General features: G+C 43.0%; 1 pseudogene; it reads left to right on the top strand.

The window, feature by feature from the left end:
• Positions 1-484: 484 nt before the first annotated feature.
• Positions 485-27057, top strand: LOC103725286 (annotated as a pseudogene).
• The last annotated feature ends 686 nt before the right edge of the window (positions 27058-27743 follow it).

Here is a 27743-nt window from a genome sequence, read left to right as displayed (position 1 = left end):
GTTAAAAATGGAGACTCCTGGCCCCACAGATAACAGTCAGCACATTCCACAGCCCTGAGAATAGCACCTACCAAAAAGAAACTTTCAGGGCTGCATCTTATACATCCAGTCAGTTTCAAAATATGTTGGCGTGCACGGGCTCCTTGAACTAACCAAAATGTATCTTTGGTATCCCCCTCCTCTCTTTGTCTAAAACCTATAAAAGGCTCCACTCTCCCTTACTCTGGGCTCTCAGCATGGATCCATTGAGTTGCTGAGGTCTGAGAGCCCGAGCTTAAGCCCGAATAAACCATAAACCTTTGCTTTTGCATTTTGGTGTGTTGGATTCTCGGTGGTCTCTTTGGGGTCCAGTAGATGGGGTACAACATTCACAGAGAGAGGGGAAAGGCAGACCAAAGAATTGATTCCGCCCAAGTCCAACTTGGTGGCCAACGAGTTCATTGGGGTCACTTACTGGAGCACCGGTAAGGGGCTGCTTACGGCAATGTGGACGACTCAGCGGCAGCTGCACCACCGGAAAGTCCTACCCAGTGTGGGTGACAGGCATGAAGGCTGCATCCCCCGAGCTCTCTGCACTACTCACAGGCAGCTACTCCACCAACGTGTCCCCCACACCTTGAAATTGTTCACTGCTTATAGCCCTGAGGCGAGGTCTTGTGAGTTTTGTCCCATGCACAAATGCTTCAGCCTAGAGGAAAAAGCACAACAGACATGTCTCGTGGGGGGCAGGAGGGTCTTGACTGACCCAGCTCGGTGCATTTAAGCATACAAAAGAAAGTCATACCTTCTCCACATGACTTGTGATGTATTGCTTGAGATCATTTCTACAATTTTCTTTGGATTTTTTCAGTTACCAACAACCATGAGGCAAATCACTTCAGAAGAAACACAGAAAGCTCTCCTCCCAGGTGGGTGCAGAAACATATGTTTTGTCTAATAATTGGGATAGTTGAGCTCTTTAAATCATTAGTTTTCAAATATAATTTAATCTACTATTGAATTTGTGTGTTTTAATATTTATTCTGATTTAAGTGACTGTGAGAAGCACTCTTCTTTTTAAGAATATAATACAGCCGGGCCGGGCCTGGTGGCGTGCACCTTTAATCCCAGCCCTTGGGAGGCAGAAGCAGGTGGATCTCTGTGAGACTGAGGCCACCCTGGTTCACACTGTGACTTCCAGGTGGGCTGTGACTAGGGAGACCCTGTCAAAAAACAACCAACAAAAAGCCAATAATTAATAATAATAATATAATTCAAGAGTTTTAAAGAATTCAGCTTATGTATTACCATGGTTGGTTTTGGTTATCAATTTGACACACATCTGGCAAGAGGGAATCCCAATTGGGGAACGTCCTCTACTGGACTGCTCTATGGGAATGTCTGTGAGGTATTTTCTTGATTTTTGAGTGATGTGGGCAGGTCCACACCACTGTGGGCAGTGTCACACCTGGGCAGGTAGTCCTGGGTTGTCTAAGAAAGCAGGCTGAGCACAGGCCAGAGGAGCAGGCCAGTAAGCAGCGTTCCTCCATGGTCTCTGCTTCAGCTCCTGCCTCCAAGTTGCTGCCTTGAGCTACTCCCCTGTCTTCCCTCCATGATGAACTATGATTGAGACATGTAAGTCAAATACACCCTTTCCTCTCCAAGTTGGTTTTGGCAAGAGTGTTTTATCACAGCAACAGCAAAGCAAACTAGGACATAGGTCGATCTATAATACACTTTCATGAAAGTAAGACAGATATGGAGCTGGGAAGATGGCCCGGTCAGTAAAGCACTTGCCACACAAGCACAAGGACCTAAGTTCTACCCACAGCACCCAAGCAAAAAGCAAAAAGCCGTGTGTGGCTGCACATCTGTAACCCCAGTGTGGGGGAGGCTGAGGCAGGCAGCTCTCTGAGGCTCACATGCCAGCCTGACTAAATCCGAAAGCCCCAAGCCAGGAACAGACCCTGTCCCTAAAAACAAGGTAAACAGCTCTCGAGAAATGACCCCCGAGGTTGGCCTCTGGCCTCCACACACATGCACACACTCATAAACACAGACAAATAAGATAAATAAAAAACAGGACATAAGGGAGACATGAAGCCTCATTCATCTGCAGACATTTGACATTTCATGGCCAGATTCACCGTGTACTGAGTTTGTGATTTGGTGAAAATGACATCGATGACATTCCTTTAAAAGTATAGGGTTGTGGGGCTGGAGAGATGGCTCAGTGGCTAAGACCACTGGCTGCTCTTACAGAGGACCTAGGTTTGGTTCTTAGTATCCACATGGCAGTTAACAGCTGTCCGTAACTCCAGTTCCAAGGGAGCCTATGCCTTCTTCTGACCTGCATAGGCATTGCGTGACACAGGGGCACTTACGTATGTGCAGGTAATACATATTCATATAAAATAAAAATAAAAAATTTGAAGTTTAGGGTTGTATAGCTGCACACAGTGGCTCATACATTTAATCACAGCCTATGAGACCAAGGCCAGCCTGGCCTACATAGTGAGTCCCAGGTCAGCTGGGGCTATAGAGAGACCCTGGCTCAAAAAAAAAAGTATTGGGTTGTAAATCATTTCAAAGAGGGCTTGTGTGAGTGTGAAACCAAGAGTTCTTAATGTTGTGGTGTCACTGAAGTTCTGCACAGAATGCCCCTGTACTCAGTATTGCTATGCTTTCCCGTAGAGACAGGAAATTTAGCCCCTGGTGGTCATGGTATGCTCCATAACTGGTGATATGAGGAATTAATGAATGTCCCAAAGCTTGTTGTTTTTTTAAAGTGTAGACTGCCTGTTCTTTAGGCTCCGGGAGGCCCAGTACTGAGTACTCGGATAACCAGTGGGCCAGTGGCCTTCCCTCACAACCTCTCCGGGTCTCACCTTCTCTGGACCTCACTCTCCTCCTAAGTACACAACACACCCTGTGTGATTGCTGTAATGATGATGGTTTTTCTCCTTGTAGCACCTGGGACAGCGGTACGCTGCTTGCTGCAGTGACCCCATAAAAGCTTGTCCTTCGGATGGATCTCCAGGGTGAGGAAAGCCAGAGGCCAGCAGGAGCAACTCTGTACTGAGTGCCTCATTTCCTTCTAGTCCATTTTTATTCTAAGCAGCGCTGTGGCAACTAGCCTGTCACAGGGAGAGCCTTCCCACACCTGCCTCAAAGGCATCAGCTTCCTGAACCTTCCACCTAGGGCTTTCTACATGCATCAAAGCCTGTAGCACCTGAGCACACATGTGCAGTTGAACCTCTGTAAAGCACAGACGCCCTATGGAACAAGTCTGAATGAATGGGGAACATAGACTGGAGGACATCTAATTTCTCCTCTTGCGTATGTGTGTCAAAGAGTTCCAAAGCTCAGTCCTTGAGGCCCCTCGGACAGGGTGAGCACAGCGGCCCATGCAGGAATCAGCTCAACCACACACACTTTCAATGGCTTTCCTGCCCTCTCTGGCGCCTCTTCTCCAGTCCCTCACTCCTCATGCCTGGAATTACTTCCTTAAGAAAGGAAGTTTATGCCAAGCCTTGTCTCTAGCTTTGCAACGAGAGCAGAACCAAACTAAAAGACTATCTATGGGGCTGGAGAAATGACTCGGAGGTTAAGAACACTGGCTGCTCTTACGGAGGACCTGAGTTATCGGTTCCCAGCACAGGCATGCTACCAAACTACCATCAGTAATTCCAGTTCTGGGAACTCCAGCACCCTCTTCTGGCTTCCATGGGCATTGGGCACACATGGTAGACTTACATGCAGGCAAAACACTCATACACATGAAATTAAAATATCTTTTAAAAATACTATCTACTGGGCAGCATTATGTGGACAAGATTTTTTATTGGAGGGATGCAATAGCTACTTTTCTGTTGCTGTGATAAAACACCATGACCAAGGGTGAGCTTATGGTTTCAGAAGGTTAGTGTCTCCAGAAAGCCAAGGGATTACATATTTAAGCAAACATAGGAAGCAGAAAGACTTAAGAACTCTCTAAGCACACCCCCAGTGATGTGTTTCCTCTGGCATTGGCCGCACCTCCTAAAGTCTCCCAAAACAGCACCACCAACTGGAAACAACTGTCCAGACACTTGGAGCCTATGGGAAACATTCTCATTCAAACTACCACAAGGAGTATATAAAAATAAACACATAGGGGCTGGAGAGATGGCAGTGGGTCAGAGCACTTGTGGCTCTTGGAGAGGAACACAGAGTTCAGTGCCTTGCACCCAAATAAGGCAGCTCATAGCCACCTGTGCTCTAGCTCCAGGGGATCTGACCCCTTCTTCTGGCCTCCACAGGCACTTACACTCACATGGTACATATACATACATTTACACACACACATACACACACACATTAAATAAAAAATAAATATTTTTAAAATAAAATAACTTTATTGTGGTGGTCTGAATGAGAAGTGTCTCCCCATAGGTTCAAGTATTTAGATAGTTGGTCATGATCAATCACTCTGTTTTTTGTGTGTGTCTGTTCCAGCTGCCTCTGCCACCACGCCTCCCCACCATGATGCACTCAACCCTCTGGAACTGCAAGCCAAATAAACTCTTCCTTCTATAAGTTGCCTTGGCCACGGTGTCTCATCACAGCAACAGAAAAGTGACTTACTATACATATAGAGCAGTATCGCGCAACCATTAAAGACCATGAGATCTTGTGAGAACTTTCCATTGGGCGAGAGAGCTGCATGACTGTATGAAAAATAAATAAAAACAACCTCCAAGAGGACACTTTGTCTCACAAATATTCTTATTCATAAGTGTATACATAGGCATTTATTTTTAATTGCATACAAACTTTACAAAGGATAAATCAGGGATGGAGAGATGTCTCAGTGGGTAAAGCACTTGTTGTACAGATGTGAGGATGCGAATTCAGATCTATAGCACCCACACAAAAGTAGGGCAATGCAGAGGCCCATCTGCAATCCATGCACTCAGATGGCTAAGAGGAGAATCCCCAGGAAAGCTGGCCAGCGGCCCCAGCTCAGTGACAGACCCTCAGTAAATAAAGCTGAGACCAATGGAGGAGAGTGTACCTAACTCAATCTCTGGCCTCCACAGGCAGGTTCATACACATGCACGTACATACACACACCTGTGCCCATAAACATGCGAAAACACATATAAGCACCACACACACACACACACACACACACACACACACACACACAAAGAAAGGGATAAATTACAAACTTGTTAAAAGCATAGTCATGGAAGGAAGGAGACACAGTTAGTACAGGAAAGACATTCTGGAAGAAACCCTCATGTATGACGTGACTGTGTGATCCATTCACAAAAATCATACATGTATGAATGGTATGAATGAAGTGTTCTCACCAGCACGCATAGCTCTATGAACTGGGCTTTCAGGTAAGGTTTTACTCTCTTCCTTACATTTTTCTTGCCTTAATTTTTCTGTTTCTAGATAGGCTCTCCCTGTAGCCCCAGCTGACCTAGAACTCGCTAGGGAGAGCAGGCTAGCCTCAATCTCACCGAGATCTGCCTGTCTCTGCCTTGCGGGTGCTGGGATTAAAGGTTGCACCACCACAAATGGCTTCCTGCTTTAGATTTTGTAACAGATTAAGCAATCAGAAAAACATAAAGGCCGTAAATATAAAAACAATGGGAAAGTGAGGAGGTGGAAGTGCAGCAGGAGTAGGGCTGAGTCCAGGCCCGACGCCCACGTTCAGGTCTTGGCTCTGTCACTGCGACTGTGTGGTCTTGGACCAGTTACATCTTTTCCTGGCTTAGTTTCCCAAATGTATAGATGCTAATGACATAATCCCTAGTTTGTTGGGCTGCTAAAAAGCATTGAAAAAGAACTATAGATACAGCTTTCAGAATGAGTCTGGAGCATGGTAGATGCTACAGAAAGTTTGGCTAGACTTCTTTCTTTATAATGAATTGGATAAATAGTTGAAGGGCTTAGATACTGCAGCCTTTAGTGCTATGGGCTGGGTGACCATTTAGATGCTGATTTTCTACTTAGGGAAGACAGTGTTTACTTCCAATAGGAAAGGAAGGGGGGAAGAAAAAAACCAAAAAGAAGAAACAAAACCTCTCCCAAGGTTCCACCTGGATTCCTCTGGCAGGGTAAGACCTGGCCAGTGGCCCTCTGCCCTGAGGCGAGGTGTCTTGATTGATCTGAATATTGCCTTCCCAGCTTCTCTGATCACTCAAGTTCTTCAAGAAGCATGCAGGTTCATGTTGGAAATCTATTTTTTCTAACTGAGATTCAATTGTTAGAATAGTGCATGTCACATTTCCTAGACACCAGATTAAAAGATACTTTTAATTAGTCGTGAGAATGTACACACAACCATTCTGAAACTATCTTCATCGAAGTTTGCTTCCAAGTATGGTACATGTGACGTTAGTGCCAATTCTTATTAACTCTGCGTTGCCATGTGCTGACACCCACGACACATTTCCCTGAATTCAGTCACAAAAATACTTCTCTAATTAGCCATAAATGAGAATGTACACACATTTCTAATAGCCACCATGGCTATCAAAGTTCACATCGCAGAGACCTTAGACTGCTGCCGCTGCACTGCCTCGCTCCAATTCCAACAACTCCAGTTTCTGAAATGCTTAGAAAATTGACTCTTTTGACCTTGCTGGGTAAACAGATCTGAGGTAGATTTATTTCAGCCCAAGCCCTTTATGTGATATACGTGTGCTCCTGAACCCAACTAAAATGCATACCCTAGCCATTTCAAAGGCAGTGATAAAATTACTTGGTTAAATATTTTGGCTAGATTTCCTGTTTTCAGAGGACTGGGCTTTGTGTCAGCAGCCTGTGCATTTATATGTAGCAATTGGGGATTAAATGGCACCACATGAGCCAGCCTCCCTGAGAGCCATGTCCCACAGGGAGGGTCCAGGTACCCACCCACCGGCACCATGAGCCACACCGACCAAGACTTCAAGCCTCAATAACCACCTTCAAATCCCCAGACCTTTGACTTTCCTCAGGAATGCAAGCTTTAAGCCTCTTAGATGACCACAGGTCAAGGGCCTTCTTCCATCCCAAGTGTAGAGTTCATAAAATCACACTAGTTATAATTCAGAAATTCCCCAAACCCAGAGCTGTGAAGCATTCTGGTCTTCTCTTAGATTTCTACATAGGCACTCATTTGTTTTATAGCAGACATTGTCTTCTGCTCCATGTGTCTAGCAAAACTTCCAAGTCCAAGGGCCACCACAGACTGTGCACGGGACAGCACAATGAAAAGGGGGTTTTATGTTAAGAAAGAGAAGATGGTCTGTTAAACTTTGCTCACTTTCACTACCCTTAAAAACTCATTAAACAGGATTCTGCCTTTACTTGCCGAAGTGTTTAAAACCCTTTTTAATGAAAAATCCTAATCCGATATAATCATACCATAAGTACTCACTTTCTGTTCAAAGAGGAAACTGTGTTAAATTTTAATGCATACCTCTTGTAGGCTGTAATAAACGTGTTCAGTCGGTTTTAAATCCGATTAGTGTAACTGTTACAGACTAGAGAAAAATCCCGAGTGATTGGAACAAGTCCCCAACTCAAGGGACCTAGCTTAGGGGCCTGACTGTTCCAGACTCAAAGGGAACATCAAGGCTCTAATTCAAGAGCTCACCCAAAATTGGTTCGAACTTTGCTAATAGAAGTAAGGTGCTGTGCCAGGTACTGCAGAGTCAGATGGGCCTTCCGACAGGCAGGTGGGGCAGAATGCAGACCAGGCAAAGGCAGCAAGAACAAAGTCAAGAGGATTCAGAAAGGGCAACGCCACCCAGGCAGAAACCCATCAGACTTTGTGGGGAGCCACTTCCTAACAGAGGCCTTAAGGGACAGACAAAATTCCATAGACAAGCCAATGGGGACAAACCTACCCAGACGGGAAACGGTATACAGTTTTCCCTCGCCCAGGAAGAGGTCATTGTTGTAGAGTTGGGGGAGTTGGAGGCAGGGTAACTCTCGTGCTTATGGAAACTGCTGTAGATGGCACTAGACATTTCCATCTGATCCCCAATTCGTGCCACAGGAGTTCAGTGAGGAGCATTATTACCCTAATTTTTAGATGAAAAAAACTGAATATTGGAGAATCGTAAAACTTGCTTAAGGTCAAACAGTGAGTGAGACATGACCCTTAGAAGAAAACACAGCTGAGACTTTTAGAATTTAGTCTTAGGAACCCCCTCCCCATCACACTCTTCTGTTTGCAATCGTTCAGGCCTCATCTGTTCATCTGTTCTAAAAGTTTACTGACCACCTGAGTTAGGAATGATGTTCCTGATCTCTGAATAGTATTCTTCTTCCATGTTAAGTGGCACTGATCAAGGCACCCTGACCTCGCTTATTCCGCATGCAAATGTTTACCTTGGTGCTTCTTGGTGGCTGTGTAGAGCTGGGGCACCAGAACTCTGAGAAGATACGTGTCTGTACATCTTTAAGTGTTTGTATTTGCGAGATTGCCTTTCGCCGTCTCGCTGTGATTTCCTGTGAAATCTAACAGTGAGGGAGAAAGGAGGGTAGACATCTAAACCTTGAGTGTACCTGCCGGAATCATCAGTGAGTACTCAAACATTCTCCCTCAGCAAGACTAATTCATCCACCCTAGGTGAGAACCGTTTTGTTGGCTGTACTCAAAATCAGGTGATTTGACATCAGGACCCGACTCGGCCACTTACTAGCTGTGTGATGCCAAACAAATTATCCTCTCTGAGACCCATTTTATCATCTATAAATTGGAAATTACCAGGTCTCTTTTCATTTTAGGATTATTGTGAGAATCAGATGAATAAACCTGTAAAGTCCTCTGTTCTGTTACGGTATCAATGCATCTGGATTTGTAAGCACGTGGGTCTTATGTGCATATCCTCAGTGACCGCACGTAGATGATAGTTAAATCTATCAACAAATCTACAACCTCAAGTGTGTCCAACCACAGTGTCAGGGGAAGCACTGTCCTGCCACTAAGGACAACTCTTGTCTCTTCTGGCTCCTCCACCTGGGTATATTTTAAAGACCATATGCCTTCACAAGTCATGACTGGGCACGGCTTTGTGGGCCTCAAAATGAGAAACGTTGGGCTGCTGATCATGATTATTCTCTTGCTTTCCCCCATGTAATCCTTTTCTACTTCCAAACCACAGTGCTCACCTATACCTCTTCAAAGCCAAGAAGACACAACAGATTAGATCAATACATGGTTTCTCAGGAATGAAGGACACTTCAGTTGATTAAAAATATATAGCCTGTATAGAACCAGCTGCTCTCTAGTTGGATTTAAGGCTTTTCTACAGGAGGGAATCCATGCCTGATGCTGGAAAGCTAGTTAAGAACCCAATCCAGGGAGATCATGGGTCTCGGGAGACTGAACGCTGTTGTTTAGCCAAATTGACAGTGTTGAATTGCCTTCCCAATATTTCTGTTTCTATCCATTGTACTCTCAGCCTTAATCAGAGAAGCGTCTTTCCAGGGAACAGTGATGGGTGCAAAGCCCTACACCTGCTGCTGAGAATAAGTGGTGGACGGGTGCCCAACCCTAAACGACGCATTTATACCATCCCCTCAAAGGCCCAGAGGACATTGCCGAAGAGGAGGTAGAGAGAATGTAGGAGCCGCAAGACAGGGAGATGGGCCATGAAATGCCGTCTCCAGGACAAGACACGGCCAGTGTAGTGGGGAAACCACAGCAGATTCGGATCTTGGCACTGGTGCACAAGCACGGGCCCATCAAGTCAGGCACGGACGGAAGGGCTCAGGGGGCCATTCCTCACCTCTGGCCTATTTTCTACCAATAGTTTCAGGGGAAGGGGAAGCCATTGCCTTTAGTTGTGCACCCTCTGTGACTCTTCCAGGCTTCAGTGCATAGTCCCAAGCCAATCCAATGGTCACACAGGTGGCCCTGGCTAAACTAAGTGGGTCACAAAACAAAATCAAAAGCTACAAATCCAGGAAAGGGACTGGTAAGGATTGGGAGAGAGGATGGTTGACGGGGATGGGAGAGAGAGAAATCAGAATATATTATGACATTACAAAGAACAAAAGCAATCAAAAAAAATACACCCATACTAATGAGTGATAGGGGAAAAAAAAAACAAAAAACATTTCCTTGAGAAAAAGAACCAGGAAGGAGAAAGGAAAGTAAAATTCAACATCCCCCAAAAGAGAAAAGATTCCAAAAAAAAGTTTTAATTAAAAAAAAAAAAAAAGGATTCATGAATGCAGGAAGAAATTAAAACAAACCTGCAGGCCCTCAGAAATACAGCAATCAGACGGCTTCATGCATGCATCCCATATTTGATTTTTATTTTACATCAAGCATTTCCGTATCTGCTTTGCCTAAATTTGGCCTCTTACCAAAGCCTAATGACTCTACTTTATGTTAAGCTTTTCGAAAGATCTAAACTTAAAACTAGTAAGAAAAAAAAAAAACTGTTAATTTATCTTGTAGGAAAAGGTGTTGTAATTTGAATGAAAAACAGCAAGCAGACAGATAAAAGGAGCTGGCGCAAAGCTCGGGCAGTCGGTAACTTCCTTTTACCTGCAGGCTGAGAAAATGTTTCCAGTGTTGCCTGGCTTTATCACCAGCAGCTCTTTCCACTTGTGCATTGGGTTCAAGCATAATTATGTGAATATTTGTGTCTTCTCTGCAGATTTACTCGTTTAATAAGCTCATAAAGCTAAAATGCTGTAAGTGTTGACAGTGGTACTTACACTGTATTAAGCAAACAGATCAAATCATTTTCTTCAAAATGCTAAGAAGCCTAATTTGACCTTTCTTACAGCCTTGGTCAGCTCTAAAATGAACTCCTCTAGTAATAATCTTCCTTCTGGTATTTCTGTCATTTAGCCTAGCCATCTATAAGGATCTCACAGGCTGTGTGAATTTGTCATTACAGAAACTGCTCCTATCCTACTGAAGGCCATGGGCAGCACAGGGCATCTGTGAGCTATATTCATGAATATTCATTCATGGTAATCAAAGATAGGCTCAGGTGCCAAAACATGATGTGATATCTATTCCAACTATAACCTATTTAGCCTTGGATTTTTACTTCGAACCCAGGAAGCTGAGGCAAGGAGACCACAAGTAAGTGAGCCTGGGCTGCATAGTGAGCACCTGTCTCAAACAAAAAGCGAAACTAGACATTGAGTCCTTGCACAAGCAAGAAGAAGCATCATTGACATAAAAGTTAATCCAAGTTAACGTTGAGTAAAACATGAAACAGAAAGGGCAATATGTCTAATCTCGTCAGATCCCCTCCTTTATTTTACAAAATAATAGCATTTTAAAAAATATGGGTCCAGCCAGGCGTGGTGGCACACACCTTTAATTCCAATACTCAGGAGCCAGAGACAGGCAGGTCTCTCTAAAATCAAGGTCAGCCTGGACTGTATAGCAAGTTCCAGGCCAACTGGAGCTACAGGGAGACCTTGTCTCAAAAAGACTATATATATGTCTAATTGTAAAAAAAAAAAAAAAAACACACACACAAAAATGAAGAAATCCATAGTCTTAGCTCTCAGACACAATCCTTGTGATCAACTTTAGACCTTGTTCCAGACTTCTTCTATTCATAATTTAATATCTCAATCAGGCATGTATTGATTTTTTTAAATTTATTATTTTTATTCTGTGTGTATGCGTGTATTGTCTGCATGTAGATAAGCACACCCGTGTCATGCAATGCCCACAGAGGACAGAAGAGGCTATCAGATTCCCTGGAACTAGAGTTACGGACAGTTGTTAGCTGCCATTGGGTGCTGGGATTCGAACCTGGGTCTTCTGCAAGAACAGCCAGTGTTCTTAACCACTGAGCCATCTCTCCAGCCCATGTATTGATTTTTAAGTTTAGTTTTTTACTTAATGTTTTATGGCATCTTTCCATGTAACCAAATAGTCTCCAATTTCAGTAACACATTAGGACAGCTATGCTGTGTTCCATAAAGAGCACCATACCACCTACAGTCAGACATTTAGGTATTGCCACAACCGATGAATTTATACTATAAAATTATTTCTTAATACCAAAGTCCACTTATGATGGGTGGTTAGTCTTCACTGTTGACTTGGTACGGAATCACCTAGGATGGACGCCTCTGGATGTGACTTTGAGGGGGTTTGCAGAGAAATTTAACTGGAGAGAGAAGACCCGCCCTGAATATGGGTGGCAGTATCCCACGGGCTGGGGGCCTGGACCGGATGAAAAACAAAGACAGCACACATCTCTCTCTGCCTTCTGACTGCTGATAAGATGTGACCAGCCCCTGCCTCCATGCCTCCCCCGCCATCATAGAGCATATCCCTTCTTAAATTGTGAGCAAAAATAAATCCTTTTTCTCTTAACTTGCTTGTGTCAGGTATTTTGTCATAGCGATGAAAAAAGTAGCTAGTGTAGCACCCACCCCACACTCCTGACATGGCATCTTCAGGTCTCTTAAAGCTTCTAACTTGTAAATCTCCTGACTCACTTTCCCCCTTTATTTCCATTTAATTTTAAGGATGCATTACACACACACAGAGTAGCACATACAAATACACACACCCCATTGTCTCTAATAAAGCCCAGAAAAATAGTTCTCCTGCATCAATTCACCCCGGTTTTTCCCGTAATTCTACATAAGCATTTCAGAGACCTTTGTTGCTGTAACATCATTCTTCAGATAAATATGATGTGGAACAATATACACACTTAAGACATATTGCACAGTTACATCCACCTAACACAAAGAAAACTCATTTATTTATTGATTCATTCAACAAATAGTTATGATACTGCCACTTCATTACATGTGATGTCCCAGTAGGAACAGTTAAGCACGTACCCTTCCTGGGCACGTCTTCAAAGCCAAAGCCTCAAGGAAATGCCTATGGAAGTCCTTAACTTTCCCATACATCAGAAGCGATTAAAGATGTCAGCCCACTTTTAAATGGCATGTGACCTTTTCGGCTTGCTAACCAGTTAATTGATAGCAAGAAATTCTGATGAATCTACCTTGATAGAAGCAATTGTACTAGCCTGAGGAAAACCCATGGGAACTACTGAGGTTCCATTCTGTGACTCATAGGCATCAATTATGCAAGAGGCTCACACTGATGAGTGAGATGAAAAGGGTCTGTCTCACCACCTCCATCATGTTACACGACCACCCCATCAGGATGCACCCAAGACTTCTCTGTGTATCCTTACCCAAGTATTCATTCCCTTTCCCATCATTTCACCTCACAGTGTGTCTCCCTTTATAGCCTCAATTCTTCTGTGATTTAGCTCTAAGGCCAGGGTTCCATGCACTCCACCTCCAGCCTTTGAACATTCTCCCCCAACTCCCATAGACTGAACAATGGCCTTCTCCTACTTGGTACTTCAAAGAACACTCCAAACTGGCCTCAAAATCTTCCTGGACTGTTTGGAAAGAAAAGCAGCTTTCCAAAGAGCCCATCTCAACAGCATGCCATTCCCCATGGAAAGTGGATTTGGATATAGATAGTGTTGTTACATATGTATGAGAATATGTCTCACTTATTCACCTGCCTTTTTTCAGCCTGATTATGAGCCCCTAAAGACTGAGAACATGTTTTCTCTCTGCTCTGTAATGATCCCACCCCCACAGAGTCCATACTGCTAAATGTTGGTGGGGCCTTTCTTAAGACAGCTATCAGTAATTGCATTTTAACAAGTTAGGTCTGAGAATACAGACTTTCAGACTTGAGAGGTAACATTAACATTAGAGGTTACCTACCTTTGTTTTACCTACTCTTTGTTTTAAAGCTCACATTTACTCTTTATTCTGTGCCACACACTGCCAAGCTCTGCTCTTAGCTATGTTAAATTGTGAATTTCTTTAATATAATTGCTACTTCAGCATCTAGCTTTAGGTCTGATATAAGTTGTTTGAAACCAAGTTTCACCTAGTCATATTTTTTTAAGATTTCTTTTTAATGTGTATGAATGTTTGCTTGCCCATAAGTACGTGCACCACTTGCACGCACCACACCCAGTAGATGCCGGAAGAGACTGGTGGATCTCTTGGAACTGGAGCTAATGGTTTGTGAGCTGCCATGTGAGCAGTAGGTACCAAACCTGGGTTCTCTCCCAGGACAGACAGTGCTCTTAACCACTGAGCCATTTCTCTAGCCCATTCCTAGTTATCTTTGGCCTCCTCAGAATTTCCCTCGTCTCTGTAGTAATCTGCAATATTTCCCACTGTGCCTCATCTCACTAACTCAAAGCCAGTACACCCTGACCCCAACAGGGCTCAGTGATCAGCACTCATTTAAGTTACCCTGCACCTCTTTTCCTTAGCTAATTCCCAAGCCCGAGGGGGAGCCTATGGAATTAGGCCTGAGGACAGTTCTATGGTCTTCAACCTCTCTCACCAGTAGACTGAGCTCTCTGACACTCAACCTGTAATAGATTTATTCTGTTCCATGTACTTGGGCTTCTCATCTACTTGGTATCTCACTTGATTGACAAACCTCAACCTGATACTTGTCACTTCTCCCAACCCCCAACGCGCCACCCCCCCCCCCCCCCCCCGACACACACACACGCACAACAGACTCACATACACCTACCCACGAGTCAGGGTTCTGCAAGAGTGTCATTCTTAGCTTATGGCCACTTATTTAAAGTAACCTCAAGAACAGATCAGAAAGAAGCTGCAAGAGTAGAAATCGCAGCAGATCTCAATCCTAAAAGTGTGTCAAGAAATTCATAGACACACCTGACAAAACTTCCCAGTTAGACTGATCATTTGCAGCATCAGCCTGAGACTTTATTTGAATGTGTTTATGTATGATTCATGCCTTCTCGGAATAATAGCTTCTGAAGACTCTGAGGTTGGCTATTTAATTAAGATCAGCTCTGTGCTGCACCTAATTCCATAGTCTCATCAGGCAATAAGTGAAGCCAGCACTACAAAATGCTGAGGGACGTAAGAATCTTTTAATATACACATTTTCATGGTTTTACCTTGGGGAATTTTTTGTAATTTTGTCCTTTAATTTTTAACTCTGGACCAAACCCTACTGCTTGCTGGCAAGTCTCTACCATGTAGTTAAATCCCCAACTCTTATGTCTTTACTTTTTAATCCATTTTACTGTTCCATGGAATAACGTGAACCACTGTAGTGAACTGGGACAGGAACAGAGCTGAACAGGACCGCTCTTGAATACTGCTGCTGTGTAGACTCAGGGAATTACTTAGCTATTTTAGCCTGAATTATCTCATTTTGTAAAATTCCACAGGAGTTATCCATAAAGTATGTAAAGAACAGGTAATGCAGCATTCAGCAAACACTCAATATATCTCATTATCATAGATATTTTCAGGAAAGTAGACTATGACAAAAGATTTCAGAATTCACAAGCCTCATGCAAAGTGTGGTCACCATAGACAAACCAAACCAAATCCTGGAGTCCTGCATCGATCAGGACAGGCTAAATTACCGTGAAATATCTGCCCCCAAATTTTAATGGGTTAACACAGCAAAGGTTGACTTCTCATTGGCTGTCCCTATCTGAAGCCAGCTAGCACGGCCCAGTACATGTACTGATCAGAGTACGCTTCAGTATGGGAAGTGAGGCATGTCCCTTCTACCCAGAGCCCACTGCAAAAACTAGAGAACACAGTCCCTTCTAACTGCAAAGTGCAGTGCTCCCATCTGCTTAGAGAGTCAGATGTGGGGAGCACTATGTGACAGGACATGTGCCTTCTTCTGAAGGGCTATCACAAAGTCCTTAAATTCCAAGGGCAACTGAGTGGCTCCTTCCCCAAACTGGTTCGTTCTAATTGTTGAAGAAACAAACGACAGTATTGAGTCTGTAACTCAGGGTTTTTCTTTTTAAGAAATGTATTTTAACCTTACACAGTTTAGCACAAGCTGAGCTGGTCAGTGTCCACATGGGGAAAGGTATCACAGATGATCACCCGCAGTGTAGCCTCGAGTATGCCAAAATAAAACAAGCTGTCAGCCAGAAAGGAATTTTACACAACAAAGTGTTAAATGAAATAGTAACAGGCAAAATAAGGTAATGCTCTTTTGCTGTCTAGCACCACATAAGATGCTAACCGAAACAGTAAATAAAAACACTCAACGTGCATTTAGCTTTCATAATTTACCTTCTGCAAGGTTGATTTAAAGTATGCAGAATATGCCACATTATTTAGGCTGTAAAAAGGAAAAGCTGCTTTCCACTACCTGCCCTGTACAATTATAATAATCTGTCAGACAAATATAATTACAGAGTGTGGTGTCTGTTTGAGTGTGAAGGCTTTGATTGTGTGGTTTTGCCTGCTTCACACTGTGGTACAGCATAAACAATTGTACTCGGTGGTAACTCTCAGCTGGGACTAAGGTTCAGAGTCAGGAACGCCCCATCAAAAAGCACAGGCAAATGTGTTGGGGTTGGAGGTTGCCGCCTTTGTGTGCGTCCCCTCCCCCCATCAACAGGGGCATTTTCAAGCACACGCTTGACCACATTGTGAGGTGTGGCCCACAACGTGGGAGGTCTCTAAGATGTTAGTAAATCACAGACGTAATTCAGAGCTAGAGTGGGATACGGTCAATTAACGAGCACAACCATTTTAATGGTGGAAATAAGTTGAGAAAAGAATGCATGGATCGCTTTAATGATTAAAAATAATTAGGTGACACTCCATGGGCTTAAAAGATAAAGTTGTTATTTCTACATCAAGTTGTGATTGTAATTTGTTATTAGACTCACACCAGCTGACTAAATTAAAAAAAAAAAAAAAAAAAAAAAAAGTAACTATGGTTAGAATCTTTCACTTAGTGAAAGAAATTGAAGGTGTGTTTGATTTTAAGTGAGTCAGGGGTCTGCTTGTCATCCCCTCTGTCCTAAGTTGGCCCGGGCTTTTTAACATTCATGGTTCCAGGACTCTCGTCGCTGTAACCGTCATTGCCATGCATTTCACTGTGAAACTCTTCCTCCTGAAGATGAGCCTTTCATGGAGGGATTTCGGAGGTGCTCTCTTGCCGGATTCTGCTCGTTCGTAATTCATGTGGCAGAGAAGATTGTAATTGTAACCCCAAATACTACACCTATGTTTATAGTCAGCTCAGTAGAGCAGTCTGGAGTTAGCGTCTTCTATCGGGTGGTATATAAACCAATTTAGAAAGCACAAACAACCTCCTATTAACAAAGACAGGCTTCTTTCTACTCTGAAAAAAGGTTAATATTCTCTCTATTCTAAGCAAATGGGAAAAGCACCTCAGAGATTAATTCTTACACTGCTGATGCATTGTGAAAAAAAGATCTGGGTGGCTCTACATTTGAGCAGAGATATTTCTTTCATAATATGGTTTGAGTTTTCCAATATAGACTCTAAGGACGATGACAAGCCTATCAAAATAACCGCAGAATCACAAAATCTTTGCACTGGAAAACTTCTCAATCACAAATTATTAACTCCAGCCTTGGACCCCACTGCACATTACATAGTTTATACAATGATATGGTGTCCACCTCCAGTGGCCTACAACAGCCTTGATACCAGGGTCATCTTTTAACTCCTCTTTACCTCTGAAGGGCTTAAAATATTGCGTCAGTTACTATAAAGAGTTGAATCATTATAGATGGATGGAAGAAAGAGGAACTCAGAAAGCTATATTGCATATTGGATATGTGTTGGCTTCTCTCCAACATCCACGTCCTCCTTCCTACCCTCCCCTGTCCAGTAGCCCAACTTCTGTTGCAAGAGTCAGTCAAGTCGCTTTAGGGAAGCTCTGCGTCATCTCTAACTTCAGGGGTTAAACCGATAGGCGTATTTCACCTAACTAACAATCCACTGGCACGAAGCACACTATCGATGTAAAGATTTTTATCCAAGTAAACCTCAGGATCATTTCTGGGAGGGGGGAACAAAGATGTCTTTTGTTGCTGGCCATAAATGTGGAAACACAGGGCAGGAGCAGACAGGTGAGGGGATCTAAGTATGATTAAAATGTACTGCATGAAATTCACAAAAATTCGAATTTTTTTAACATTTTATTTTTTTAATTTTCTGTGTATGGGTGTACTGCCTGAACGTAGGTAAGTGTACCTGTGTTGTGCAATGTCCATGGAGGTCAGAAAAGGACTTCAGATTCCCTTGGAACTGGAGTTACAAATAGCTGTTAGCTGTTGTAGGTGCTGGGACTTGAACCCAGCCCTCGGCAAGAGCGGCCAGTGCTCTGAGTCATTTCTCCAGCCCCCCAAAATTCAATTTTTAAAAAGGAAAGAAAAAACACACGAATCAGATCAATCCCTAACTCTACTAGGTCACTTGAAGTTTTTTGAAAAGGATGCAACTAAAATTCAAAACACAGGACTCTCTGTAGAAAAATTAACTGAATTTAGTCAACAAATAAGTTCAAGAGAAAAAAATGAAACGGAAGGAGAATGTATTTGCTAAAAGATTCCTGAGTCTTAACAGCCACATGTGGTCTAAAGCCCCTATTCATATTGTGATTTGAGCAAAGCAGCCATCAAATGATGAGAGAATCATAGAAATAGACTATTTAATGATAGTAAGGGTTATTAATTTTATGCGTATGATTATGGTACTTTCTAAATTATCTTTTATGAACTCATGCAAAAGTAGTTATTAACACAATGATGTGTGTCTTGGACATGCTTCAAAGTACTACAATATGGGAGAAGGGAAGTAAAGATGAACAAGATCGACCATGAGCCTGTTATTTAAGTGAATGATAGGCGTATGAGACTATTGAAGGTTTGTACTTTAAATTTTCTACAGTGCATCGTTCTATGGTCACTCAAGAACCGTGAACGCGCGCCCACATCCTTGCTTCCATGTGTATGGGCTAAGCATTCTTTAACAGTATTTTGATTTCACCATGTTCTAATCCACGATCACATAAGCTCAGGTCAGACAGAATCACACTGTAGATGTTGGGAAGTGGTTAAGAAACCCCACCCTACCTGAGGAACTACTGGAAAATGATGGGAGGGGAGAGTCGATCTCTTTCAAGGGTGTGACTCTTGGTAGATCTAACCACCATCACTGGCAACTGTGTGTCTTCTTTGTGGACCATAAATCCTTATATTAACATGCACACTTCCTTCCCACAGAGGTGGTCACAGCATACCCATCACCCTCCCAACCTGCACACGGTGACTTCATTTTTCTCTGCATGGTCATCTTCCAGTCATTCCTGAGGGCCTCTGCCCTATGTTCACAGCCCAGCCCCTAACTATGCTCACCTCTCTCTTTAGACCAGTCCGTGTTCACTCACACGTGTATACAAGATACATAGCCAGGGCTGGGTTGGAGAGTCCCTTTTTTGGGCAATCCTCTCTATGTATAATCTGCTTCGGCCTAAACTTCTTAAGTGAAATGCTGCCCTGGAAATAAAATCTGCTTTCTATGTTCTGTTTTATTTCAAGTTCAACACAAAGCAATAGTCTCCAAAGAAAAAGTTGTGCTGGAGTTAGGTTCATACAATTTCCCTGAAATGTAACATGAGCTTTAAATACAGATGATATGACTGGTTAATAAATGTCACCATTGAGTGCTTTTGTTCACCTAATAATATCATTCAAGTCATTATAAACAATTTGAAAGGCTTCTTATGTGAAACAAACACGGCAGGACTTACTCCCGGTAACAGAAGACGGAAACGGGGCAGCCAATCCCAACGGCCTGTGAGAAGGGGCAAGGCCGGTGTGCAGCTTTGTGGTATCCTGGGAGGATTTTATTTCCAAATATAAAATTCATGCCATGCTCACAGGCAGAACCTTAGAATAGTCCTAATGATCTAATGACAGCATCACCATGGAAGGCTGCTACTAATACCTTGAACTGCTGCGGTTCTATACAGATCCAGGTATATGATTTCAAAGCTCGTTGGAATGAAGACTGCCCTGGCAGAAAGCAATCCACCCGAGCAAATAGAAAAAGGCAGAAGCAACTGAAGCCCACAGGCTGGGGAGGTCGGAGTTGGTTCTCTGATTGTGGGGTTTCTTTTATTGTTGTTGTAGTTTAGGGAAGGAGTGGTATTTTATGGCAAAGAAAGAGAAAATGTCTCTAAATTAGAAGGCGCTGCCTGCCTCTGACTTTCCGAATTACCTCTCACTTAAAGATTATAATGTGTTTATTTTTCTCCTCAGAGAAGAAGGGCATAGTAATTGCCTCCACTGGCCTCAAGCTCTCCTCCCTCTGCGGTTGAGGGGACAGGAGCTCACAGTGACGCTGTGCTCAGTCTAACTCCAACCCTGACACCCAAGGAGAAAGAAAAGAAATAGCATTTTAACTGCCAAAGAATACGGAACCCCTACAATCCAACCAAATAAACATCCAAGGCCTATCGGACCCATCCCTTGACATTTAGATGGAAATGGCTATTGCATTTCTATGAAAGAAAACATCAGTACCATTACAAACAGGAAGCCTACCCTACACTTCAAATACCAAGCAAGTGTCTGTATTTATAGGTAACTTGCATTGTTTCAAAACCAACCTATGAAGTTAACCTACTATTGTTTGATTCTGATAAGGCTGTGTGTGTGTGTGTGTGTGTGTGTATGTGTATGTGTGTGTGTGTTTCAGTAATTTGTAGTTTGAACTCATAATTTTATCAGTATTTCTCACAAATAATGCCAAATCTGGTAACACGTATTTAAAGTGCACTGTAATGTGTTTAAAATACATTGAGCTATTTGGAGTAAAGGTACTATCGAAATCCAATAAATAATAAATAGATGATTGACAGAAGATAATATTAGGAGCTCAGTTTTGAATCTTTAGACAAATGCATGCATTTGGGGTTCATTCTCTGCTACACAATCTCATCGGCAGGTCGTGAGAGTCTCGCATGCCCCAGATCTTATGGTTCTGTCGTGCTGCAGTAGAAAAGGTCATGACCCACAGAGTGGGAATCCCAGTTTGGACCTTAAAAAATGCATTTACTGATGCTATTTGGAATGTGAAAGAAACTTGAAATATATAGAAAGTAGAGTTATAAAGGGCAGCTAGATTCAACCACATGGCCAAATTTGAATCAGCAAACTGACATTCTCTGAGATAACACACATTATGTCCTTTAAAATTAAAACAGGAAAACAAGAGCCAAGCGTCGTTACTCATTCGTTATTTTGTGAGTTGGTTCAACTCAAGAATGCATAATTTTCTGCTTATAATGCAAACTAAGGAAGGACGAGAGCCAGATATAAACAATTTCCTCCTTCTGGAGTAAAATATATAACTATCCAGGGATTCGATATGATTATGAGACGAGACAAGATGCCTGGAACATTGGCTGCTATGGACCTGGCTTGGCGGCCTGTGGATGGATCACCAAGAGGTAAAGATGAGTCTAGAACTACTTAAAAGATGGAAATAAAGTGCTTTGTAGGTAAGAAAAGTAGGGCAAGCCTGTCATAAACAAAGTAAGCTAGTAAAGGTAAGGCTTTCACCAGCAGGTCCTCTTAGAGTATTTTTAAATTGTTTTTTTATATGTGTGAGTTGTTTTGCCTACATGTAGGTAAATGCACCCGTGTCATGCAGTACCTCCAGGTGCATCAGATCCCCTGGAACTGGAGTTACAGACAGTTGTTGGCTGCCATGTGGGGTGCTGGGAACTAAACCCAGTCCTCTGCAAGAGTAGTCAATACTCTTAGTCACTGAGCCATTTCTCCAGCCCCTCCACTAACAGTTTTTAAACTACCGTGTGACATTTGCTTCTTCATATAAGAAGGTTAGGCTTTGGGTTTTTCTTTCTTTTTTATGTTGTTTGGTGCATTTGTTGAGTACATATATATTTTAGTATAGTATAGTATAGTATAGTATAGTATAGTATAGTATAGTATAGTAGTACAGTATAGTACAGTACAGTACATATACTGGGAGGGACTAAGGTGGCACATTCAGGATGGAGGAGTAGAAGGAAAGATCCAGGATCATCACTGAAATTTCTACCCTATAAACCAATGCAAGAATTACCCCCTAACCCAAACCTCCTTTAGCATCAGATCACTAAGCCTTTCTATTACCAAGGCTGCTTGTTGGTTAGGGTTTCTCTTTATTTCAGTGGAAATCATCAGAATTGATACAACAGGATTTGAGGTTTCAAAACTCTATTCCCTGAAAGATTCAAAGCATAAAATTTATGCCAACAGATTCAGACGGCAGTGTGATCTACAACTGATTCCTTAAGGCAGAAAAAAGAAGAAGAAAGCCAAGATGCTAGAATTTCCTGTGAAACCTCGCTCCTGTTCAGTCAGAGAGGCCCGAGTTAGATGTGTCTAGCAAGAAGACAGTCGTAGTTCAGAAAGCCGGAGGTCTGCATCGGGAAGGTTAACCAACCAACAAGGGGAAGCCAGGCTGATGGGGAGTGACAGGGTGTGAGGCTGGCACATTTCACCTGCATCAGCATGCTTCATAGCTTGTCGGAAAGCTAGGAGGCCGCGGAGGTGCAGCGTGGCAGTGTAGGACCCTAAACTGACTAAAGTTCATGCCTGACACAGTGAGAGCTAGAAATAAAACATTTGGAAAAATAAAAAGTATGTCCAGTCCTGGGGTTATGATTTGAAATTTATGCTTATTTAGCTAATTGATCTCAGATAAAATGGCCACACTCAAGAAGCAAGAAAAGAGCCAAGTGTGACATGTGAAGCCTTTGATGGAAAACAGCAGAGGGAGAGGATGGGAATCGCAGTCTAAGATGGTTACCACGGGTTACAAGGAAACTGATTTCCGTGCGGGCCTTCTTGCATCTGAGAAACAATTTTCGTTCGGATTAGAGAAAGTAGGGTATGCCTATCTGCTAAGGGAGGCGAGGCAAAGAAAGTGGTTATAAATGTGGCTCAAGAGCCCAAAACAGGCAGGAGGTACGTGTCTGCAGATGCACACGAGACTTGGCCGAGAGAGAGAGAGAGAGAGAGAGAGAGAGAGAGAGAGAGAGAGAGCTTAGTTTTATGTGGCTAGTAGATCTTAACAGGCTTTAGGAAGGGGAGTGATGGATATATGTTAAAGCGCCGTCTCTGATAGAGAACCGAGGAACGGATAAAAAAAGAAGAGAAAATACCAGAAGCTAAGCGGTCCATCTCCAAAAATGATTGGGGTCGTTCTGGAGAAAAAGAAAAAAAGCCTAAATTAAGACAGTAACAGTGGAAAGGAATGAAAGAATGACGGCTGCGAGCTGTTTATGAGCCAAAGGCGTTCCAAGGAGCGACTGTCTAGTTGTCAGCAAGGAGGAACCGAGAAGCAGCTGGGCAGCTCCCGACTCTGGCCACTTGCCCTATTGAACAGCTGGGAGAAGTTTAGGGAGAATATTAGTTTCGCTTTGGTCACACCGAAGCACAAAGATATTAACAAGTTCATCGATTTGGGAAGAAACTGATTTAATATAGAAGAGAATATGATTTATAGACTCAGAAGTCAAGAGAGAGGGATTGGGCTGTTGAGACAGCTCTGTGGGTAAAGGCGGGGCCTGAGTTTGATCCTGGAGACCCACATGGTGAAAGGATAGAACTGAGTCCTTCAAGTTGTCCTCTGACTTCCACATGTGTGCTGTGGCATGTGCATCACACACACACACATGCATGCATGCACACACACAGACACACATTCTTGCACACAAACAAATAAATGAATGTAATAAAAACTTAAAAAATGAAAGGATGATTGATTTGAATAGAGGATTAAGGGGGAAATCTGTCCTCCCAAAATGGTGGTTGAATGGATGATGGTGTGGATAGCACCTGCTTGTGGGAGTGTCTGAGAACAGAACTCCACAGCCTGTGTTTCTAGTCTGTTCCTGAAATTCACCCATCCAATAACTTCCACTCTCTTCTGTGATTCCTAAATATCCGACAGTGGCCCTTTGGGTTGATATTACTTCCCCTTACTTGAAATCTGTTGGCGAAGGGAGTCCCTAAAAGCCTGCATGGGCTATAAAAACTAAGATCCACCATAAACAAGTCTTACTGTCATAAACTTACTTGTTACTTTTGCATAGTAGACTACCAAATGAAAGGCCCCTTCGTAGCATACAGCACGCTAGGGATGGGATGCTTCTTGTCAGCTCTGACAATAGTTCTGACATATTGGATAAATTTATGCAATTTCTAGTTACCATGATTAATTCTCTCATAAACACGGTATAGTGTTTGACTTTGCTCTTTAAGACATTTTATATACGTTGACACATACATACATAAAATTACCAAAAACGTATTTAGTCCATTTTAATGCATATATAATGCACAAAAGTATATGGGCTCACCCACCTCCACCTAAAGTGAAAGGATCTGTTTCTCTCATAAATGACCTTAGTACTGACCCAAATATAACCTGGTAATTTCCCTCTGTGTACCTTCTAGGTCCTGACTAGTTGTATTTAGCATTTGTGTAAGGCTGTGATTCTGCTCTGGAAATCTTCCGTATAGCTTGTAATTCCCAATGGAAAAAAAAATTGCTGTGACCTATACAGTTAGAGAAAAGAAAACACAGCTACACTTTCCCAAAAGCAGAACAAAGCACTGAAATAACACACCTTTCACTGGGGATGTGGTGTGATCTGAAACCCTATAATCCACATCCTATTCTGCTTCTTCAGCAGGTTGGATGACTTCGGTGGGTGGGTCAGAGAACTGATCGATTTTGAAACACCATCTGCAAAAATAGATCACGTTCATCTAAAGGCCAACCTAGTCATAAAACCTCACTGGGTGAGTAAATAAACATGAAGGCTTTGTAGAGAGGGCTTCCCCTAAATGGAACAACAGATCAGGACTAGCAATGTAGTATTCCATCAACATTGTTGAAAGAGTCCATCAGGCACAAGCATGTGGGATGACCTGTACGAGTAAGCTGGCATGGTCTCCAAACTCCTCAAATTGATAATGCAGTCTAACTTCCATGCTTATAATGCAATTAAAGAACTTCACATTTCCTGAGTCCGAAACCAAGTTTGTCTCCCAAATTACTTTTTCTCTTGTGTTGACAAAGGGATCCACGGCATTCAAGAGTTCTTTCCCGATCCCCATAGTCAAACCCTCATAAGACATAATGGCTCCGCTTGTACTGATGCTTAGACCACTGTCTTCTGCCTAATCTCTACAGCCATCATCCTTTTCACTGACTAGTGGAACATCAGTTGCCCTGAATCTCCACCTCTATCCTTTATACAGCCACTGCAGTGGTTAACCTTAATTTGAGTAAATCACTCATCTGCTCCAATGCCTCCCAATCACATACTTTGTAAAAAAAAAAAAAACAAAAAACAAAAAAAAACCATCTTTTTTTCCCTTTTTCCCTTGTTATTCATCTTTTAAGGCTCTCAGACTCATCTAACTCCAGTCAGTCGATAAACATAAAATGTAAACTTTATGAGAGGCACTATAAACACAGTCTTGTTACAGACCTGGCCTCACAAAACTCACAGTTGTGAGAAAGCTAGTGAAAAAAACATGGAAGTATTGTGAATATTGTGAAAATGTGAAGTGCTGTAAATATTATGTACTTGGGTATGATCAATAAAGAGAGCACTTGGGGTTGGAGAGATGGCTCAGCAGTTAAGAACACTGGTTGTTCTTGCAGAAGACCCATGTGCACCCACGTGACAGCTAACAGCAGTCGTAACTCCAGTCCCAGGGGATCTGACAGCCCCTTCTGACCTCCGCGGGCATTGCACAACACAGGTGCACTTACCTACATGCAGGCAACACACACATACACATAAAATAAAAATAAATGAATAAATTTTTTTTAAGTTTAAAAAAAAGTAAGGAAAGCACTTGGGGGACCTCCAGGACTTAAAGTGTAGGTAGAAGGTTTCAGAGGTCTGGTCAATAAAGTAGAAGAAGGGGCTATATGCTGCTTTGGGGAAAGTCAAAAGAAGAAAGTGTGTTAATAACCAAAAATGATTAAAAAGATCAGATCGTGGTCTTCACATCGAGCCTTACACAGGTTCTCACTTTCCATCACAGCCCTGAAGCCGCTGACCATGCTGCAAAGGCAGGACTCAGGCCAGCTCCCCTCTGCAGACCTTGGGAGGTTCTGGGTGCCCTCGATCCCCCCCGCCCCCAGCATCTCCTCACCTCCGTCTCCTAAGTATGGTGAGCGGCACACTGTGACTATGATTCCAGGAGACAGCACGGAACTAGAGCTCATGCTGCATGGTAACTCTGTGTTCAGGCATGCACGTGTGCCAGTGGACTTCAAAGACGTACATGTGAGTCCCAATGCTGATGAAGACATCCGCGATGCTGTCATGGCCATCTGGCAGAACCGCGTGGTCTTGAAGGGCAACACTGAAACATACCATAACCTGCCGGCATCCCACAAATCCCAAAACAACATCCTTTGCACCAGCGCAAACCTCTACGGAGTGGAGGAGTGGTGGGGACCCGCCACAAGGACACAGACATCCTCATTGTGGGAGAAAACACAGAGGGTGCGTATAGCAGCCTGGAGCATGAGAGAGAAACAGGAGTGGTGGACAGCCTAAAGATCATCACTAAGACTAAGTCCCTGGGCATTGCAGAATCCGCCCTCAAGCTGGCCAGGGAGAGTGGGCATAAGAAAGTGACAGCTGGGCACAAGACTAACATTATGAAACTGGGTGACATGCTGCAGGGATGTGGCAACCTGCTACCCACAGATCACTTTTGACAGCGTGTGGACAACACCACAGTGCAACTGGCATCCCAGCCACAGCAGTTTGATGTCATGGTGATGCCCAGTGTCTATGGTACATCGTCAACAATGTCTGCGCAGGGCTGCTAGTGTGGCCCCTAGGCCTTGTGGCTGGTGCCAACTACGGCCACATGTACCTGGTGTTTGAGACAGCTACGAGGAACACGGGCAAAGGTGCTGGCAAATAAGAACATCGCTAACCCCATGGCCACACTGCCAGCAAGTTGCATGATGCTAGACTACCTCAAACTCCACTCATACACCACTTTCATCCGCAAAGCCATCTTGGTGTCCTCGAACAATGAAAACACGCACACCCCAGACATCCAAAGCCAGGACACCAAGCCATTCAGGACATCATCCACCACATCCACATCATCAATGGCCAGGCTGTGGAGGCTTAGTGCCCCTACAGTCACCTTGACCTGTCCATAGACCCCCTTGTCACTCCAATACCCCAGCCAGCTTGGTGGGCAGTCCCCAGAATAAACCTACTTCTACCCTCCCCACCCCAAAAGAATATCAAGTTTTGCCAAGAGGTCAAAGAAATAAGGACCAAAGATTATCTTGAAATTCAGTAGAGGGATTTGAAAGTGATTTTGTGATAGAGGCAAATACCAGAATGGAATTAAGGGATAAAAAAATGTTTTTAAAGTTGAAACAGTAAGTGTGGAAATCAGGCTGTGATGGACCTTTTTTGACAAATTACTGTCTGAATTCATGATGCACGTTTTCCTTGAGAAGGAGACTGACTTTGTCCATCACAGAATGATCCACCAAGAATACTTTTGTTCATGCCCCAGTATTTCTTACTCTAGACTGGTTATGACCTTAATATCATAGGCTAGAACTAAATAATCTTAACACATCTGCAGGAATTCAGACTGTAGGAATTTTCCCTGGACAAGGTCCTTAAAATATTTAATAACATTTTTTTTATTTGTGTGACATTATTTTTTAATGAAAGACACATGCTCTGTATATTACATAATAAAAGCAAGGTAACATTTCACGTATAGGCAATATGGTTTTATTAGTATTATCTAAGATGATCTCAAATAAATTACTTTAGGTTAGTTAAACTTTACCT

This window comes from Nannospalax galili, unplaced genomic scaffold, assembly GCF_000622305.1.
Source record: "Nannospalax galili isolate Female #2095 unplaced genomic scaffold, S.galili_v1.0 scaffold2369, whole genome shotgun sequence".
Lineage (NCBI taxonomy): Eukaryota > Metazoa > Chordata > Mammalia > Rodentia > Spalacidae > Nannospalax > Nannospalax galili.
The sequence above is the reverse complement of the archived record's forward strand: the minus strand, read 5'-3'. Positions and strand labels throughout refer to the sequence as shown.